The sequence below is a fragment of the Anabrus simplex genome, chromosome 3 (genome assembly GCF_040414725.1).
Source record: "Anabrus simplex isolate iqAnaSimp1 chromosome 3, ASM4041472v1, whole genome shotgun sequence".
NCBI lineage: Eukaryota > Metazoa > Arthropoda > Insecta > Orthoptera > Tettigoniidae > Anabrus > Anabrus simplex.
Genome location: NC_090267.1, coordinates 432,881,516 through 432,902,953, shown reverse-complemented (window position 1 = coordinate 432,902,953; position 21,438 = coordinate 432,881,516).

Genomic DNA, 21,438 nt, shown 5'->3' with positions numbered 1-21,438 from the left:
TTATTAAGGACAACCAAAACTGCGTCACAAAGAGAAAGGACTTAACATAAACCAATTCGGCGAGATCTTTAACACACCGGGCGAGTTGGCCGTGCGCGTAAAGGCGCGCAGCTGTGAGCTTGCATCCGGGAGATAGTAGATTCGAATCCCACTATCGGCAGCCCTGAAGATGGTTTTCCGTGGTTTCCCATTTTCACACCAGGCAAATGCTGGGGCTGTACCTTAATTAAGGCCACGGCCGCTTCCTTCCAACTCCTAGGCCTTTCCTATCCCATCGTCGCCATAAGACCTATCTGTGTCGGTGCGACGTAAAGCCCCTAGCAAAAAAAAATTAACACTCAGTTTTACTATACAACACTGCATCACGGAAACGTTTGGTGGTTTCCCGATATTACCTGGCATAAGAATATTTCCCTGTAGTCTTCATGCTTGTTTGTGTGTCCCACTATTCAATATCTCACACAAAACAAACCGTGTAATATCACAACATTGCAAGCGAAGCAGATTACAAGTCTGGTAGCGAAGTTCACCTGCAGGGACGAAGAGCTCTGCCCCTCGCTTGTTGCCATCATCGCTCCTCCCCCGCCCAGCGGCAGTAAAATATAATTGATATCCTCCAGACTTCTTAGAATTAATTACCGAAAGGAACGAGTTATTTGCATTCCGCTAAAACCTAGCAGGAAGAGAAAATTAAGACCTAGTTGGACCCGGGACCTTACTTTATCATTCCAGCCACTGGCAGCGCCTTTTGTTTGAGAAAAGAGCCTGAAGTTGCTTTAAGGTAATTACTATTAAACTTTGTGTTTGTGTACCTTGTGTCTACAGTCCCGTCACAGGAAAGGTTTTAGCTTGCGCCTCGTGCCTAGCGTATGTGTCGTGCTGCATGCATTTACATACAGGGCGAGGGAAGAAAGAACACGCTGTTTCTGAGTAGTAACTGTGTTCTTCAACTGAACGTTGATACAGAAACTGTGATAATGTTTTTCAGCCGGCCGAACACAATTTAGAATAATAATAATAATAATAATAATAATAATAATAATAATAATAATAATAATAATAATAATAATAATAATAATAATCAGATTTTGCGCAGCTACCTAAATGCCAAAAACAAAATTAAAGCAACAAACACGTATACTATTCCAACTCTTGTTTATTCATTCGGAATTCTGAAATGGTCTGCTACAGAAAGACAGCATACAAAGAAAAACGAGAACGTTGCTCACCACCTATAGATTACATCATCCAAACTCATGCATGGAAAGGGTCACTCTTCCACGAAAATCGGGAGGCCGAGGAGTACTGGTTCTTCAAGTCATGCTCCTGAATCAGATAAAGAACCTACGGAGATACTTCCATAAAAAGCAAGAAAACAGTCTTCTCCATAAAGCTGTAGTACTTGCTGACAAGTACACTGTTCTGTATCCATACAATGCCTCTGACCCACATACAAATCACCAAGTATCCCTGCACGAGAAAGAAAGGACATGGCGAGAGAAGACCCTCCACGGAAAATACTACAGCAATCTAAACCAACAGAGCATAGACAGGAATGCGTCGTGTATGTGGTAACAAAGTGGGCGCTTATTTGGGGAGACAGAGGGATTTGCAGTTGCTATAAAAGACCAAGTAATAGCTACAAATAATTACAAAAAGTACATCATCAAAGACACCAGCGTATTCTCCGACAAATGCAGACGATGCTCCGTTCATCTCGAGACCATCGATCATATCACTGCGGGCTGCCCAGTACTTGCCCCGTAGAATATATGAGACGACACAATCATGTCTCGGGAATCATACACCAGGCACTTGCTCAGGAAAACCAATTAATTCAGGAGCGTATCCCTTTTTACAAGTACCATCCAACACCACTCCTGGAGAACGAGTCGATTAAGCTTTATTGGGACACTGCTGTAGTGACAGACAAAACAGTCAACCATTACAGACCAGACATCATACTGGTAAACAAGAAAACTGGGACGACTTTCATTATTGACATCGCTATCCCCAATGACACCAACATTGACAGGAAGTACCGTGAAAAAATCTCCAAGTACAAAGAACTTGCAGAAGAGATCAAGAGGATCTGGAAGATGAAACTGGTACGGATAGTCCCTGTGATTCTGTCAGTCAACGGCCTCATTCCACACACACTTCACAAGAGTCTGCGAGAACTGGGTCTTCCACCGAACATCTACAAAATTATGCAACTTTCTGTCCTCCTGTCAACATGCAACATTGTGCGATCGTTCCTCTCGCAAGAATGAAGATCCCGTGATCTACAGTTTTGTATATACCTGTACATCAACGTTTGTATTATAATGTGTAAATACTTTAATTATGTAAGGCACTTGGTGCATCCCGTGCCCCATTACTACCCATATTTTCTGTGGAGAATTGTATGAATAATAATAATAATAATAATAATAATAATAATAATAATAATAATAATAATAATAATAATAATAATAATAATAGTCTCCTTGGCCTCTCACCGGTGGGTTCTGTGGTTCAAATCGCGGTCACTATGTGAGATTTGTGCTGGACAAAGCGGAGGCGGGACAGGTTTCTCTCCGAGTACTCCAGTTTTCCCTGTCATCTTTCATACCAGCAACAATCTCAAATATAATTTCATTTTATCTGTGAGGCATTAATCATTGCCCCAGTGGAGTGTGATAGGCATCGGCAGCCGGCACAATTACTATCCTCGCCGCTAGTTGGGGGCTTCATTCATTCCATTCCTAACCCGGTCGAATGACTGGAAACTGGCTTGTGGATTTTTGAATCATAATAATAATAATAATAATAATAATAATAATAATAATAATAATAATAATAATAATAATAATAATAATAATAATAATAATAATAATAATAATAATAAAATTCATGAAAACAGCATGCATGGAATAAGTTTTTCATAATGAAACGACGCAAAAATGAAATTAATAGTCTTCTTTATAACATTTTATTATTTACTGCCTCGTTTTTAGAGTAACTTTCACTATCAGCTACCAAGGAATTAAATATTTTTCGGGCCAGTTTTGCCCACACGGTATATAGACCTACCAACTAAACATCACGCCATACCTCCAGCCTCCCTATTCGCAGGCCTTTCTTTCCTATTTGACAATTTATGTATAATTTCGCAGAATTCTAATAATGTTCCTTAGGTCTTACATTCGGCCGTAATCATCTGCTTCTCGGTATCCTTCACTCTAATAGTTACCATACCTTCTTATCTTCGTTATAAATCTCTTTATCCCAAAAGTCACCCATCCCTCTTCTGTCTAGCATCCTTTTTACTGTGCTTACCGAGTAATCATCATTTAAATGTTTCGTCCATGTTACCAAGGATTTTTTTTTTTTTTTTTTTTGCTAGTTGCTTTACGCCGCCCCGACACAGATAGGTCTTATGGCGACTATGGGACAGGAAAGGGCTAGGAGTGGGAAGGAAGCGGCCGTGGCCTTAATTGAGGTACAGCCCCAGCATTTGCCTGGTATGAAAATGGGAAACCACGGAAAACCATCTTCAGGACTGCCGATAGTGGGATTCGAACCTACTATCTCCCAAATACTGGATACTGGCCGCACTTAAGCGACTGCAGCTATCGACCTCGGTACCAAGGAATTTAGCTCGGACGTTATTACGTTATTAATATTGCGTTAATTTGTATTTATGGCCTGTTTATAATTATTACTAATATTATTCTATTCTTTTAGACAATCATTATTTGCCCTAACCATGTTCCAAATGTACAAATAGATAAAAGAAACATGTAAAATATAAATAGGCTTGTTTCTCACTCTATACTGTGGTTTATGGTCACTGTGTACTTAACTGTGGCTCAGTATATACATGCGCTATGCAGCTGTTGATAAGTCTGTCTATGTGTCGCTTTTGGCCAAGTAAATCCTCCGTAAAAACGTATTTTTCATTTTTAATAATAATAATAATAATAATAATAATAATAATAATAATAATAATAATAATAATAATAATACAAGAATATGCTTTTGCTGGCGAGATGTAGTGTTTACAGTGCACAATGTCTTCTGGTATGGGCTACAGTAAATTTGTTACTTTCATTGGCCTGTCTCAGTCTTATCCTTGGCTTTGACAATATGAAAGTGACTGAGGTATGAGTGATGCTAGTAATATCATACCTTATGCAGTCAGGTCTGTTATGAGTGGTGTGAAAAAATCGCTCATAGGGTCGGTTGGTGCATGCATTTCAGTGGGCTTGGCAGACTGATATGTAATAGCAACTTCTGGCTAGGTGAGGAAAGCAACGAGTAGTTACCTCACTTCTAATTTCCCTAGTACGCCTCTTCAGTGACGCCTAGGCTATTATGACCCCGTTTGGTGGATATGTGGAGGATCAAACCAGCCTTCGAGCTGAATACCTAACATACATACATACAACACAAGAATGGCTCAAACAGAAATTAGTCCTCAAAATTCACCAACCAATCACTTTAGGCAGAGAAAAATTAGCGATAGATTGCCTAGCATTTGCGGACATGTGATAGGAATCGATTGGTGCATCGAAATCACGGTTTCCAGCGTTTCCTGTCATGAGCAGTTCTCCTGTTCATTAACAAGGGTCAATTCCGCGCAGTCTTTTAATTATTTTGCGGGTCAGTTTTATTTTGTCCACCCTGTATGAGTTCCCGGTCACAACCACCATGTGATCGCAGAGCAGATGTTTAAAGTATGGTCCCCAAATGTTGCCGTTGGAGAAAAGGCCTGCTGTAATAAGGAAGCCTCGATCACAAGCAAACTGTGGCCGAGAGGGGAGACAGGTTGCTCTCTGAAAAAAGAAATCAACACAGTTCATTGACTTGTGCTAATGTTGAAACTAATATTACGTGCTCAGGCGACTGCCAGCCCTCTGAAGGCCCACTTCGGCATTTCCTGGAAGAGATGAGTAAGTCAGGACGGCAACCTCCCGGCCGGCTCTATGACATGCTGCGTCCTCTCCTGTCATGCTTTCGTCTGGTTTCCCCATGGGCCTTCTCAAAGGTGAAACGAGAATAATCCTTCTCTAGCCGTTCCTCGAAGATTCCAGTACATCTTCACCAGAGGTACAACAACACAGTGCCGCAAGTCCAGTGTAGTGTGTGGTGGATGTTCCAGCAGTGTCAGGGTCAGTTGTAGTTGTAGTTGTCGGAGTTACTGGAGTGAGTACGACGAAGAGTAATGCTGAAACGGAGCGAATTGGCCGTGTGGTTAGGGTCGTGTAGCTGTGAGCTTGCATTCGGGAGATGGTGGGTTCGAATCGCATCGCTGGCAGCCCTGTATATGGTTTTCATTGTTTTCTGTGGTTTCTCATTTTCACACCAGGCAAATGCTGGGACTGTACCTTAATTAAGGAATTAAGGCCATGACCGCTTTCTTCCTAACCCTAGCTCTTCCCCACCCTTGCATTGTCATAAACCTTCGATGTGTTAGTGTGACGTTAAACCACTAGCAAAAAAAAGTAATATTGAAATGTGATCGGTGTTGTTTAGTAGTGCCGTGTTATTGTCCTGCCGAGTAGTTCGTGATGAGTTCTCTCAGAGCGGCCACGTTGATGTGAGGTAATTCAGTTGTACGAGACACTGGACTTGTCTGGAGTCGAGCCAAGGAACAGTCGCCGCGTGTTAGGATAGTCGACAGCCATATTTTCGAACCTGTCTGCGTTCAACTGATGTGTGAAGTGACTGAGCGTGTTAAGTGAAGTGAAAGACGAGCTGTCAATCAGGATTATCGCCGTCCCAGGTAATACCAGCGAACCCGACTACCTGCTGTAAGAAGGACGGGGATTTTGTAAATAGACAGCAATTAGTGGAGTATGGTCATTCATGAATGAATATCATTGTGTTTGTTAATTGGGGCATCCTGAATTAAATTAGATCGATAAAAAACGTTTCTTTCCTAACAGACAACGTTTCTTTCCTAACAGTAATCGATATATATAAAATAAGAGTTTTGTCTTACATTGCACAGAATTTGAAAAGAATGGTATTTCTGCATCGGCCATGTCCACAGTAACAAGGAAATGTACTTTTTAATTTTCCGTAATCTCTGTCTGTCTTTTTTTTTTTTTTTTTTTGCTAGTTGCTTTACGTCGCACCGACACAGATAGGTCTTATGGCGACGATGGAACTGGAAAGGGCTAGGAGTGGGAAGGAAGCGGCCGTGGCCTTAATTAAGGTACAGCCCCAGCATTTGCCTGGTGTGAAAATAGGAAACCACGGAAAACCATTTTCAGGGCTGCCGACAGTGGGGTTCGAACCTACTATCTCCCGAATACTGAATACTGGCCGCACTTAAGCGACTGCAGCTATCGAGCTCGGGGTCTGTCTGTCTGTCTGTCTGTCTGTCTGTCTGTCTGTCTGTCTGTCTGTCTGTCTGTCTGTCTGTCTGTCTGTACACGCATCACTAGAAAATGTCTAAAGAGAATTTAATAAAAATCGGTATGCAAAGTCGGGGAATAAGTCGCTACAATTTAAGCTATAAATAACTTTATTCACGCTGATAGAAATGGTAGTTTATGGGAAGGCCTAAAATTTATTTTTCAAATATTTATGATATTAGTGGTCCTATCTTAATAAAAATTGGGAATCAAAGTCGCGGAATAAGTCGCTATAATCTAGGATATAAATAATTTTATTCATGCTGAGTGAAATGGTAGTTTAGGGGAAGGCCTAAAATTTAATTCTTAAATATTTACGTCATTAGTGGTCCTATCTCATTGAAAACTGGTATACAAAATCGGAGAATGGGCTACTATAATGTAGGCTATAAATAATTTTATTCACTCTGAATAAAATGGTAGTTTAGGGGGAGACCTAAAATGTAATTATCAAATATTTATATTATTAGTGGTCGTATCGATAAATACTACATAACCGAAGTTATACAGAATTAAATTTCCGACCATTTATGTCTTATACATTTTTACCGTACCGGCTATGATAACACAGATATTCATGAATTTGTATTTTTATTGCTAAGTCCATATCGACGCCGAGCCACGAGAAAATGGGTTAACAGAATTTAACGAAAATCGGTATAAAGAGTCTGGGAATAAGAAACTACAATCTAAGCTATAAACAATTTTATTCGCCCGGGAAAAATTGTAGTTTAGGGCAAGTTGCCTAAAATTTATTTTTTAAAACCTATGGTTTTGGTCCTATCGAAAAGTACTACATAAAAAGTTAACAAAAGTTAACAAAATTTCCAATCATTTGTGTCTTATTCAGTTTTAGCGTACCGGCTATGATGAGTGGTATTTCGGAGTCGGAAGAAAACAAAATGTGAAAGCCTTCAATATCGAAAGCGCATAACATTGATCAATCAATCAATCAATCAATCAATCAATCAATCAATCAATCAATCAATCAATCAATCAATCAATCAATCAATCAACCAATCAACCAATCAATCAATCAATCAATCAATCATTACTGATCTGCATTTAGGGCAGTCGCCCAGGTGGCAGATTCCCTATCTGTTGTTTTCCTAGCCTTTTCTTAAATGATTGCAAAGAAATTGGAAATTTATTGAACTACTCCCTTGGTAAGTTATTCCAATCCCTAACTCCCCTTCCTATAAACGAATATTTGCCCCAATTTGTCCTCTTGAATTCCAACTTTATCTTCATATTGTGATCTTTCCTACTTTTAAAGACGCCATCCAAACTGATTCGTCTACTGATGTCCTCCCACGCCATCTCTCCACTGACAGCTCGGAACATACCACTTAGTCGAGCAGCTCGTCTCCTTTCTCCCAAGTCTTCCCAGCCCAAACTTTGCAACATTTTTGTAACGCTACTCTTTTGTCGGAAATCGCCCAGAACAAATCGAGCTGCTTTTCTTTGGATTTTTTCCAGTTCCTGAATCAAGTAATCCTGGTAAGGGTCCCATAAACTGGAACCATAATCTAGTTGGGGTCTCACCAGAGACAAATATGATCTCTCCTTTACATCCTTACTACAACCCCTAAATACTCTCATAACCATGTGCAGAGATCTGTACCCTTTATTTACAATCATATTTATGTGACTACCCCAATGAAGATCTTTCCTTATATTTATACCTAGGTATTTACAATGATCCCCAAAGAGAACTTTCACCCCATCAACGCAGTAATTAAAACTGAGAGGACTTTTCCTATTTGTGAAACTCACAACCTGACTTTTAACCCCGTTTATCATCATACCATTGCCCACCGCCCATCTCACAACATTATCGAGGTCATTTTGCAGTTGCTCACAATCTTGAAACTTATTTATTACTCTGTACAGAATAACATCATCTGCGAAAAGCCTTATCTCTGATTCCACTTCTTTACACATATCATTGATATATATAAGAAAACATAAAGGTCCAATAATACTGCCTTGAGGAATTCCCCTCTTAATTTTTACAGGGACAGATAAAGCTTCACCTACCCTAATTCTCTGAGTTCTATTTTCTAGAAACAGAGACACCCATTCAGTCACTCTTTTGCCAAGTCCAATTGCACTCATTTTTGCCAGAAGTCTCCCATGATCTACCCTATCAAATGCCTTAGATAAGTCAATCGCAGTACAGTCCAATTGACCTCCTGAATCCCAGGATATCTGCTATATCTTGCTGGAAACCTACAAGCTGGGCTTCAGTGGAATAACCTTTCCTAAACCCAAACTGCCTTCTGTCAAACCATTTATTAATTTTGCAAACATGTCTTATATAATCAGAAAGAATGCTTTCCCAAAGCTTACAAACAATGCATGTCAAACTGATTGGCCTGTAATTTTCAGCTTTATGCCTATCACCTTTCCTTTATATACAGGGGCTACTATATTAACTCTCCATTCATTTGGTAAAGTTCCTTCATGCAAACAAAAGTCAAACAAGTACTTCAGATATGTTACTCTATTCCAACCCATTGTCTTTAGTATATCCCCCGAAACCTTATCAATTCCAGCTGCTTTTCTAGTTTTCAACTTTTGTATCTTACTGTAAATGTCATTGCTGTCATAGGTAAATTTTAATACTTCTTTAGTAATAGTCACCTCCTCTATCTGGATATCATCCTTGTAACCAACAATCTTTACATACTGCTGACTGAATACTTCTGCCTTTTGAAGAACCTCGCATACACACTCCCCTTGTTCATTAATTATTCCTGGAATGTCCTTCTTGGAACCTGTTTCTGCCTTAAAGTACCTATACATACTCTTCCATTTTTCACTAAAATTAGTGTGGCCACCAATTATGCTTGCCATCATGTTATCCTTCTTTGCTAGATTCAATTTCCTAGTACGTTCCTTCAATTTCTCCTTACTTCCACAGCCATTTCTAACTCTATTTCTTTCCAACTCTATTTCTTTCCATAACATTACATTGGCCATTGTTTGTTGTGATGTTCTTTGTCTCTTATGCTGCCTCTCAACTCCAATAGATGGAATTACTGCTGCATACCGAGTATAATAGCCTGACTGAATATTGGCGAAAAATAGCCGGGGAGTTAGAAAACTTTCTTCTTTAGCATGCTATTCCTCTGGTTCATATATTTTCTGATACAGCTCATACGTAACACACTGGTTCTTCATAGTTTTCCAGTTATTCGATCCCTACTCTGACGTGCTGTTTAGAATGAGCAGTGTGCATACTTAAAGCAGAGGCTGACTTAGTAGTAGTAGTAGTAGTAGTAGTATGGCCTGGTCTAGAATAACAATTTAGGCCTATTCCAAATTATAGCACAACAATTCACTAAATAACTCATAATTCAACGCTGAAAAGAGCCGTTACTTAAGAAAAGCTTCTTCCTCTTCACTTTTATTAAATTCTACATTAATTTTATTCCAAATTATCAGTGAAGAAGGGGTTTCTATTCTGGCTTGGAGGAAATATTTGCCTCCGAGTCAGATAGATTTTTCCGCCGCCATTGTAGTGAACTGATATTTTCCGACTCATCGGGTACTCCTAGGAAACAGATCAGTAAAAGGGCATAGATTTTCTCTGGGACTCTCCACTATTCGACCCTCCCCCCGCCGAAAAAAGACGAAGAGTGTTCACAGATCACGGCTGTCTGCGGCTTGGTCATTGGACTGTTAGATCGGCAGCGTAGTACTGTTCGTTAAAAGTGAGAAAATGCGTGGTTTTTCATTTGATCGAGTATTTCATATTGCTTTTAATCGCACCATTCCTACTGACGTCATTGTAATGAGCTATGTTCATTTCAGTTGGGAAAACCACTAAGACAGTCTTTCTGAGGATGTAAAAAAAGCAGGTGGAGAGTGGGTGTTTCCCATTATAATGAAAACTACCCAACCTGATTGCGACTGATGGTAGGCAAGCTGGCCTACCATTACAATGAAAATTCCCTAACCCAGTCTTCACATGAAAAAAGACGTTTGGTGACTTCCCAGTCGCATTTCTAGGGCAACGTTAAGAGCTATGCAATTTAATACAATCTCGCTCACAACGTGTACACTACCTAACCTAGAATTCTGTACACAATGTAGAATTCCTTAGCGAAACACGGGTATATCAGCTAGTTATAACTACAGCAATTGCTACTGAGGAAGGGGAAAGGCGTTTCTCTACATTAAATAGAGTGAAGATATTCCTGTGAAATGCAGTGGCAACTGAGAGGTAAAAAAATGCGGTGGCTATGCTTTTCATAGAAAAGAGGATGGCCCGTGGAGTTTTAGAAGTCAGTAGGCAACTGATAAAGAGATTTGCTATAGGTAAAGGTGGACCTGACATACTGTATGTATTGATTAGAAGGGAAGACTAAATAAGTCCTGACATATTACCGTTTGATGTTTATACTTGCATGTGAAAATACGTGTGTAATTTGGACTTATATTATCAGTGACTGCATTTAAACCGGAATTGTTTCGTATTAAAATTTTAGAACTGCAGTCCATACTTACCAAACGAAAAGGGGATGTATAAAAATAAGGGTCTGAGAGAGAAAGAAATCGAAAATCATTGTTTATTTTGTGGAGAAATAATGAAAGAAGCTCATCTATTGAGAGTATGTAGAGGAACTGACCCGCTTAGAGTTAAATGTTTGGGTGGTAAATATAAATCGAAAATAGAAGGAGAGAAAGAATTCTATACAGTTGTTAAATTATTAAACAAAGAATAGATTGCACCGGGCAGAATAGATATTTCTTAAAATGTGGCAAAAGGAAACGGAAAAGGAAAGCATTAACTAGCCTAAATGAGTTTTTGTCTGCCCATTCTTGTAGGTTATTGAATGCCTTCTGCATTCCGGTGGGGTTTCTTGATAGCAGAGCCATGTCGTCGGCATACATTACAAGATAGGCCTCTGCTGGCTCTGTTGCACTGGCGATGTCGGCTGTCATCAGGTTGAACAATACCCGGCTCATTGGGTCTCCTTGGAGTACCCCTTTGGTCTGCGTAATAGGTGCTGAGATAGTTATCCCATCATAGATTTTCACGAAGTTTACGTTAAGTATAACTTTTGTGATTTCCAATTCATGCTGCAAGTTGGTTAGTGTTGCTTCCAGTTTTCCTATTAGTATCTTCCTGTCGATGCTGTCGAAGGCCTTTTGATAGTCGATGAATATAGTGTACAGTGGTGTGGGTTGTTGTGCTAGTGCGGTGTCTATTTCGTTTCTTACTTTCCATATGGCTTGTAGTGCTGATTTGCCGTCCATGAATCCGTACTGGTTGGGTGGTATCTCTTCCATTATTCTTGGTCTGATGCGGGCCAGGATGGCCTTTGAGAACATTTTGAAGATATTGCACTCCAGGGCGATTCCTCGGTATGAGTTGGGATCATCCCTGTTGCCTTTGCCGCCTTTGTACAGTGTGATTAGGTTGGCCTGTCTCCATATCTTCGGGATCCTCTTTCTTCTCAGGCATTCATTGAACAGTAGCGTCAGTACACTTACAATGTCCGCCGCCGTGGCCTTTATGTGCTCGTTGTACACTCCGTCCGGGCCTGCTGCCTTTTTGTCCTTGGATTCTTGGATAATTCTCCATACTTCATCGGTTGTGAACGGTTGGAGTGTATGTTCGGGTATGTCCCTTTCTTCAAACTCGTTCGAAGAAGCGTTCCCAAGAAGTTCTCGGAAGTGTTCCGTCCACCGCTGCGGGCTTATTAAAGAGGTTTTCTGTGTTGACTTGCCTGCTTTCAGGATTCGGTGGGGTTTTTCCTCTGCTTCCTCGATCAGCGTTTTCTCTTCTAGTAGTTTGTGGTCTTTCTTTTTCATTCTTAGTATTTCTTTGTATGCTTTCCTCGCCTCAGCGTATTTTTGTAGATGGTATTGGCTGCTTCTGGATTTGGCTTTGTGGAGGTATTCCAAAGTTTCCTGTCTTGCAATGTAGCATTATTTGTCGAACCATTTCTTGGCCGTTCTCTGGGTGTTTGGTTTAGTAGTTGAGGCCAGTAGAATTTCCTGCAGTTTTACCGTGGCTTCTTCAATGTCTCCCAGTTTGCCCATTGTCTTTATTTCCGGTATGGCTCTTTTTTTTACCTCCCATAGGTTCATGTCTAGTCTTCTCGTGAATCTTGTTGGCAATTCCGGAACTTCCATGGGTGCGTCTAAACCTATGCGTAGGGAGGTCTTGACTGGTAGGTGTTTCCTGATTGGATTGTTGAGTGCGATCCTCTGCTTCACTTGGTCTATCCCTTGATTACTGAGGAACACCAGGTCATTTGTACTTTTCTCGTTATGTCCTATGTATGTATACTCATCTCCTGTGTTCACTAGTCTCAGCCTGTTGTCTATTAGGAAGTATTGTCAGTTTTGATGCTTCTTTTGTCAATCGGGCAGTTGAAGTCCCCGGCCACAAGGAGGGGCTTATTGTCGTTGAATGCTTCGATGGCTCCTCCTAAGCTGTCTATAATTGTTTCTGCATCGATATTTGGATTGAAATAGGCCATTAACTAGCCTAAATGAATTAGGGATGTTGTCCTAGAATACGTAGTATTGTACTACATCTAGGGAACTAAAGAAAGTTAAAGGAAAAGAAAAGGGATGATAATTTGTGGAATGAAGATAAATATTATTAGCTTTAAGTATAATACTTAATGCAGTAACAGTCTAATAATGGTACGAAGCTTAATTTGATGCATGTATCAAAGAAATGAATACAGTAAATGAACGCTCTCTCTCCAGTTTCAGGCGATCAGGAACTAGGGTTGGAAGTATTCTATTCTACCAAATGAAAATGATTTTGTAAGTGAATAATACAGCATCATTTTATTTATAAGACCCACGCGAAGTTTACATAATTGAGCTGCCAGGAAAGAATACTCGAGGTCATCTTTTACATCCATACCAGTCTGGATCGGCATTATACGGCACTGTTTGAAAATGCAGACGAGTTTACATGTCAGATTCTAATGATCGATTTCCTTCGGGCGAGTTTACATTCCCCTAGTGGTAAAATTCATCGACGGTATCCCCTGCCTATCATAAGATGTGATTAAGTCATAATTCCCGTGGGCTCTCAAGTTGAGAGCGTGAATTTGCAACCACGGGAATCCTAGCTGAGTTTGGCATTGTTTCCACTCATTTGTGTCAGGCTTTTCACTTTCATCGTTCCTTCCCGGCCTCCCTTGGTCAACTCTTGTTCTCTTCTGGCCCGTAGGGAGGCTTTCATTTCCACACCCTTCTCTTTCTTTTACTGACAGGCTACTTTCATTTGTCCCCTCACCTTTCTAATTAGTGTTAAGAGAGGATGGTTGTCTAGTTACAGACTACTTACCCTTAATGAAAAACACCATCACCACCACCACCACCACCACATGGTGTAGGCCTATACTGAAAAATTTAAGTTTTAGCGATTCCGGGTTCGAATCCAGGCTTAAGGATTTGTCGGCAACTCGTTTGCGTGGTATTTCACATTCTCATTGTAGCCCATGTTTATTACCCGATCTCCTATTTATTTATTTACTTATTTATTTATTTATTTATTTATTTATTTATTTATTTATTTATTTCATCATCATCATCTGTTTACCCTCCAGGTTCGGCTTTGCCCTCGGACTCAGCGAGGGATCCCACCTCTACCGCCTCAAGGGCAGTGTCCTGGAGCTTCAGACTCTTGGTCGGGGGATACAACTGGGGAGTATGACCAGTACCTCGCCCAGGCGGCCTCACCTGCTATGCTGAACAGGGGCCTTGTAGGGGGATGGGAAGATTGGAAGGGATAGGCAAGGATGAGGGAAGGAAGTGGCCGTGGCCTTAAGTTAGGTACCATCCCAGCATTCGCCTGGAGGAGAAGTGGGAAACCACGGAAAACCACTTCGAGGATGGCTGAGGTGGGAATCGAACCCACCTCTTCTCAGTTGACCTCCCGAGGCTGAGTAGACCCCGTTCCAGCCCTCGTACCACTTTGCAAATTTCGTGGCAGAGCCGGGAATCGAACCCGGACCTCCGGGGGTGGCAGCTAATCACGCTAACCACTACACCACAGAGGCGGACATTTATTTATTTATTTATTTATTTATTTATTTATTTATTTATTGTTATTTTCCTTCTTCTTTACGATGATATCTGCTAGGGACCACATGTCAATTTCAATTTATCCTTTTCTGTTGCTTCCTCTTCTGTTCTTTTCAGTATTCCTCCATCATTTCACTATGCTTTATTCTTCTCTCCTGAGACCACTTTGACCCGGGTTTCCTTTCCATTGTTCCTTGGAATCCTTCCATTTTAAAAAACTCTTTACCGGGCGAGTTGGCCGTGCGCGTAGAGGCGTACGGCTGTGAGCTTGCATTCGGGAGATCGTGGGTTCGAATCCCACTGTCGGCAGCCCTGAAGGTGGTTTTCCGTGGTTTCCCATTTTCACACCAGGCAAATGCTGGGGCTGTACCTTAATTAAGGCCACGGCCGCTTCCTTCCAACTTCTAGGCCCTTCCTATCCCATCGTCGCCATAAGACCTATCTGTGTCGGTGTGACGTAAAGCTCGTAGCAAAAAAAAAAAAAAAACCTCTTTTTCTACAGTTTCTCTTGTCTTAATATTTATGTCTTTCTAAATCTTTCTTGACTTCTTGTATCCAGCTTGTTGTTGACGTTTCCTCCCAAAGGTACCTGAATATCTGTTTTGTCAATCTGTTAACATCCATTCTATAGATATGTCCAAAAAGTAGCAATATCCTTTTTCTTGTTGTTTTTGTTATATTTTCTATGCTCTGATATATTCCTTTATCACTTATTATTTTTTATTGTTCTGTTGTGTTTATTGGTCCTAAGACTTTCATGATGATTCTTCTTTCTAGTACTTCAAGTTTATCTAAGCTATAGCTCAAAATCAGACGTTCACTTGCGTAAAGACATTCTGGTTTCATCACTGTATTGTTGTACCTTATTTTACGATTTTTAGATAGGCCAAAGCATTTAGGCCTAGTCTTGCCATAGGCTTTTTCCACTTTGTGTAACCTTTCTTCTACAGCAGATTTTTCTAAACGATTTTCTTGAATTATTCTTCCAGATATTTGAAGTTCTTCACTTTCTTCATTCGATCAATATGCATTGTCAAAAAATTGGAACGTTTTTTATGTTTTTTGTACAGAGATTCTCAAACATGTTTTCTTGGCTATTTATTCCAAGAGATTGATTTGTGTTGTTGCATCTATCAACTCTCTCAAAGTGTAGCCAAATCGTCTGCAAATGCCAGCCAATTCATTCAGCACTTTTGTTTTTCTCCCCAAAGTTATTGTAGAAATTATTTATTTATTTACTTATTGACCATCGATGAAGTGACTGCGCGACTTGCGTCACGTAGCTGCAAGCTTGCATTCGGGAGAGAGTGGGTTCGAACCCCACTATTGGTAGCCCTAAAAATTCCATGGTTTCCCCTTTACTCACACCAGGCAAATGCTGGGGTTGTACCTTAATTAAGGCCACGCTCGCTTCCTTCCCACTCCTAGATGTTTCCTATCCCATCGTCACTATAAGACCTATCTTTGTCGGTGCGACGTAAAACAAACTGTGTACATTTTATTTACCTGCTTCTCCACTCTCTGCCCGGTTGATTGGCTATATTGAGTGTAAAGGAAGTGTCAGGTAATTGGATAGAATTTGAAGGTATGCTTTTTGTCTATTGAAACATTGAGGAGAGTTAGACTGAAGTAAACAAACAGAACTGACTTTGTTAGCTACTGTCTCTGTTAAGTACACCTATAACTTACGTTCACCCTAAAACAAGCGAAGTATGTATATACAGTTCTCGTAATGAGATTGGTGATTCAATATTCCACCCTTGTCGGTTCTCGAGCCGTATACATTCGTAACGAACCACAGCGAGCTTAAAATTAAACGTTGTACAAGCCAGGTAAATCCACAGATATTAGAAGGTGATTGCTTATCTTGTAAATTGAATATCTTACATAAATGTCTATTGATCGGAAGAGCAGCTGCTGTGTTATACGTGTATGAAGTTAACATGGCCTACACCGTAGGCAGATGAGCGATGCTATGAGTACATTCCCACCCACAATGTCAACCTTCCCCCAACCCTCTCTCACACATACATAAACTACCCCGTTTTTACCTCTCCCCCTCACTCGAACGTCACTTGTTCATTGGCAAAGCCCCCGCTGACTACTGCTGCCTGCCTTGCTCTTGGCGCGCCTTGTCAGAGCCTCCTGACTGCGCCGTTTGTAGCCTACCCAATGTTTGAAGAACTAATGAGTTGCCTCCCTCTCTCCCTTTCCGCCCTCCACCGCTAGTCTGCCCCTCTGGGACATTTCCCCATACTGACGTTCAGTTTCTGGTCTGACTGACTGGAATTATAGCAAATCAAATTATGAATGAAAATCGAAGAGGTCTTTTTTTTATTATTTGTATTCTCCGCAGTGCGTAGCTAGCTACCATACGTCTGCTTGTACAAGCTACAAAAGAGAACAGGTCCAAAAAAAGAGCGAGCTTGCCAATGTGTGTTTATGAAGTTAGCTTGGCGTGTGATGGATGAAGCGGGAGCCAGACAGAGAAGAGGAAGAAATTATTACAGAGGGAAAAAAAAAAGAACAGTGCAGTTTTACAATGGCATGCTGGTGACTCGTTAATGAAGTATTAAATGGTTTATTAATAATACATACGAATACCGGAAGGAAGGCTGATTGCATGATTTACAGCAAATTCCTTATTTATACCTCAAACTTCATTTTTCAAGCCATTACAGATTCTAGCGCCTGCATTAGTCATAGTTTCATCCGTTTACATGTTGATTACGAAAAGTTCATCAAAAAAGAAGTCAGGACAAAATGTAAATATAGAACTCGACATGTTAGTCTAAGTAATGACATGAAGGGAAACGTGTGAAAGAAATTAAAGTCAAAATGTCCATGTGATTGCTTGAAAAAAGATCACTGATGTATTCACAAATACGTCCTGAGATCAAATTTCTTGGCTGTGCCTCTCGAATAAACTTAATTCGAAACTGACTCTAGAAAAATATCGTCCCTGGAATTGGAAAACTTGATCAGGTATTCTGTCACAAGCCGTATAGACAAAGTCAATTACTATTGTGCCATTTCACTGTTATGAGAAGTTACAACTGTAAGTAGAACAAAGATGGAATCCATGTATCTGGGAATAATTAATGCCGAAAGATCTGAATCATACCGTATGTGAAGACAAAAGTGCTCGCATCAAGTGGGAGAGAAGAAGAAGTAAGATCCAGAAGGCAGTGAAAAGGATCGAACGGGAATATTGTTACTAACAATAAAAAAAAAAAAAAGGAGAACGAGATTGGATTGCTACCCAGAAATATATGGATTGAGGATAGAAGTAACTGTACCAAACTTGAAGACGGCACAGCAAGAAATCAGCTCCGCGGGATAAAGGAGGAATTCTAAAAGCTACATTGCGAATTGAACTAGAGATCAAAAATTCCATTCAGCGATCTCCAAGAGACGTGAAGAGAGGAAATAACGGCAACTAGCTTACGTCACTGCAGTCCTAGCTGACGTACTTCACGATATTACCGAAGTGAAGAATTACAAAGGGAATCCTACAATAACTGGAAATATAGTGAAGAAAAAGAATTAATCATTTCAAATTCTAAAATTATATCAAGTTAAGGAAATATTCGACTAGTAAATCAACTTTTTCAGAGGAAACAATCTTCATGTTAGACAGCTTCTCGCAGTTATTCTCAATGGAAATGCTAATCAATCTTATATGCCATTCTATTCCGTCTAGACCACAGATGAACATGGAGCTCTAAGGAGATGATAAGCCAGACTACCCAGATGGGTGCCGCAGGATGACGTGGCCGACCGAGATGACTGAGCCCAGAGGAGGAACATGTGAATATTTCCCGTCCACCAAGGGAAATAAGTAGCGACGTTTCATTATGTCCTGTCAGCTGGACATATGACGGCGACTGGAGCTGCTGAATTCAGATAAGTTTTACTTTTAAATCAGTGTAATAATGTTTGTATTTAACCGTAAATGTAGTATGGTTTATTATCTTGTTCGGTGCGAAGTGATTAAACAACAAGAGTGGTGTGATAAATTAGAATGAAGGTGGATAGGTAATCTTCAGATGTGCATAACAAATCCTTAGGTAGGTAGTCATTCAGTGATAAAAGCCTACGTTCGAAATATGATCCATGTAGTGTGAAGTTCTGAGTTAGTCAAAGTGACAGTAGTTGTATGATACATAAGAGGGCGATAGATACATGTGTACATTGGTTATAGTCAATGAATGTCAAGTTAGGAACCAACTGTAGGTTATGCTTGCTAGGTAGACAAATCTGTTTATGATAAATGGTGGTTATGACTGGATGAAGGTCATAGTATTTGGAAATGTATCCGTGAACCGTAATTAATTAATTAAAAATAAGGGCCACAATGGCAGGAAGTGAACCCGTGTTAGTGAGGAGACAGAAAGTATAATAGTAATATTTTAGAGAAGTTGATACGTAATTGATGATTGAGAATAATGATAGTTATTAATCCTACGCAAGGATGAACACGGTGATGTGGCTATGCACTTAACGGTTTTCATGCAGAGTTTTCCTAATTAGGAAATGAACGTGTAGCAATTTCATGTTCTGTTTATCTCACGAGCAAGCAAGTAGGAGTACAAATAAGATCTGAGTGACATCTGTTGGTTAGAACGTTCACTTGGTAGTGTCAACAACATCTCAATTAGGAGGACGAAATGAACACATGTACTGTCATAAAGTTTTCTTAATACCAATTTATTCTCAGACGAGAGGAACGTAGTAATTTCTTAGGCGACATCCCATCACTGATGACCAAATGGAAATATAGAAATGATTTTCAACGATCAAGTTTTCACACTATGAACCACTCTTGATAGCATACTTCGGACAAGAACAGTAGGGTAGTCATTAACAAGTAGGATATCGCACCTATGTTTAGCTTAAGATGACGAAAGTATTTGGATCTTTAAATGGTATATGTGTCTTACTGGTTCTGATTGAACTTTTATGAGAACTACATTGATTTGAAGGGGAAACTTATCGGAATTCATGCAGAATGAAATAGTCTGAGACGAAGAAGCATTAATATTCGATATTGTGATTTGATTATGTAAGGAAACATTAGGGAACTATCCTCCCAGATTAGCATCCCTAGGTATTTATTAGTATGTTGAAGGATAGGATTATTCTATGGCAGTAAGTGAATATGAGCTCCGAGAGAGAGCTAATAGTTAATTCGGACCTCATATGTAGTAGGAAGGATTCCAATTCTTGAGATATTGCTATAAGTCTTAGAAATGCATCCTGGATACCATGAAGAAGATACCCTCAATCTATATTTTGCTTATTGGAACTCATGTTGTAAATATTTCTTTTCTTTCTTTGCTAGGGTGCACCCAAACTAATAATTTTCTTTCTTGTTACCTAGACCAATACTATATTTTATTTCTTGTTACTCAGATAAATAAGTAACTATACAGATGAGTTTTTCTTTAGTCATCCGAGTAAGTTTTCAATTATTTATATGAATTTTTGGTTACCTAAGTTAGGAAAGCTTTCACCAATTTAAGTATTCGAACATATTCGATTTGTTTCAATCCATTAATTGAATGCTTTATTCCAATTTAATTATTGCTTTAAGTGCCTAGAGGGAAAATTTGACATTTTCTTTTGGATTATGGGTTTAATTCGATAATTATGAGCTGGAGTTTAAGAGTATTCAGCTTAATGATGGCCTATTCAGAATTTAATATCTTGCCATACATTGCATTCTGTCCCTGATTTTGTGGGCAGGCATGACCTGAGCACTTAACGTAATGAATTCCAGTAGATATATTACAGATAATGACGAGGTTGAGCAACCCTTACTTTAGAATGCGTAGTGGACACTGGATGTGCCAAATACAAGTAGATTTCCATAAACAATACTTACATATATCTTTGCACGATACCGCTTTTTCTTCGATTTTTCTTTCCACCCAGAAACGTGGAAATGTGGAATAAAGGAATGACATAGTGCAATTAGAAGGAAAAGGGTAATGAATAATTAAATATTGAATGGAGAAATAGGTAAATTCCTGAGGTCAAGTCCATGTTCCCTCAATATAGGCCAAATAAACAGTCGACCATACAATTTCCTTTACCAGTTTTTTTTTTATTTTTTTATGGAGGATAGTCCAAGATTCGAATTCTGGATTGAGATATTGTTATAATAAACAAATATAGAAAATGTTAAACAGTTCTTTCAATGTGTTTGTAGTATAGAGATCTAGATTTAAGTAAATGAGAGCGATGACATCTTGATAGCATAAGAATTAGAATAAGCAACATACGAGAGTCGTTTCTATAGATAATTTAAGTCTTATTTGGCTCCGCATGGTATATCTTTCTCTGAATCGGAACTCAACACCCAAATTGTTAAAATGTTTAGTTGGAAGATCATAATTAAGCTAGCCTGGATATTATGCGTCCTTTCAGTGAGCCGGGAACGGCGCACTATGGAATTTATTTCATACAAGGGAAGTATCTCAAATATCTGATTCACACAATGTTTAAGATGTAAAATATATAACTTTTATATATATATATATATATATATATATATATATATATATATATATATATATATATATATATATATATATATATATATATATATATATACGATTTTTAATACCGACGTGAGCCGTTTTCAGCAAAACTTACGTGGAACCTAGGGTTCAGAAAAGCACAATATTACTAGAATTTGCTTACGGAGACAATGGAATAGGAAAGGGTTAGGAGTGGGAAGGAAGTGTCCGTGGCCTAACTTAAGGTACAGCCCCGCATTTCTCTGCTGTGAAAATAGGAAACCACGGAAAACCATCTTCAGTGCTACCGACAGTAGGGCTCGAACCCATTATCTCCCGAATGCAAGCTCATAGCTGCGCGCCCCGAACCGTATGGCCAACTCGCTCGGTCGGCCCAGTTTTCCTGACGTTCACCATATGTGGTATTTTGTAGAATGGTA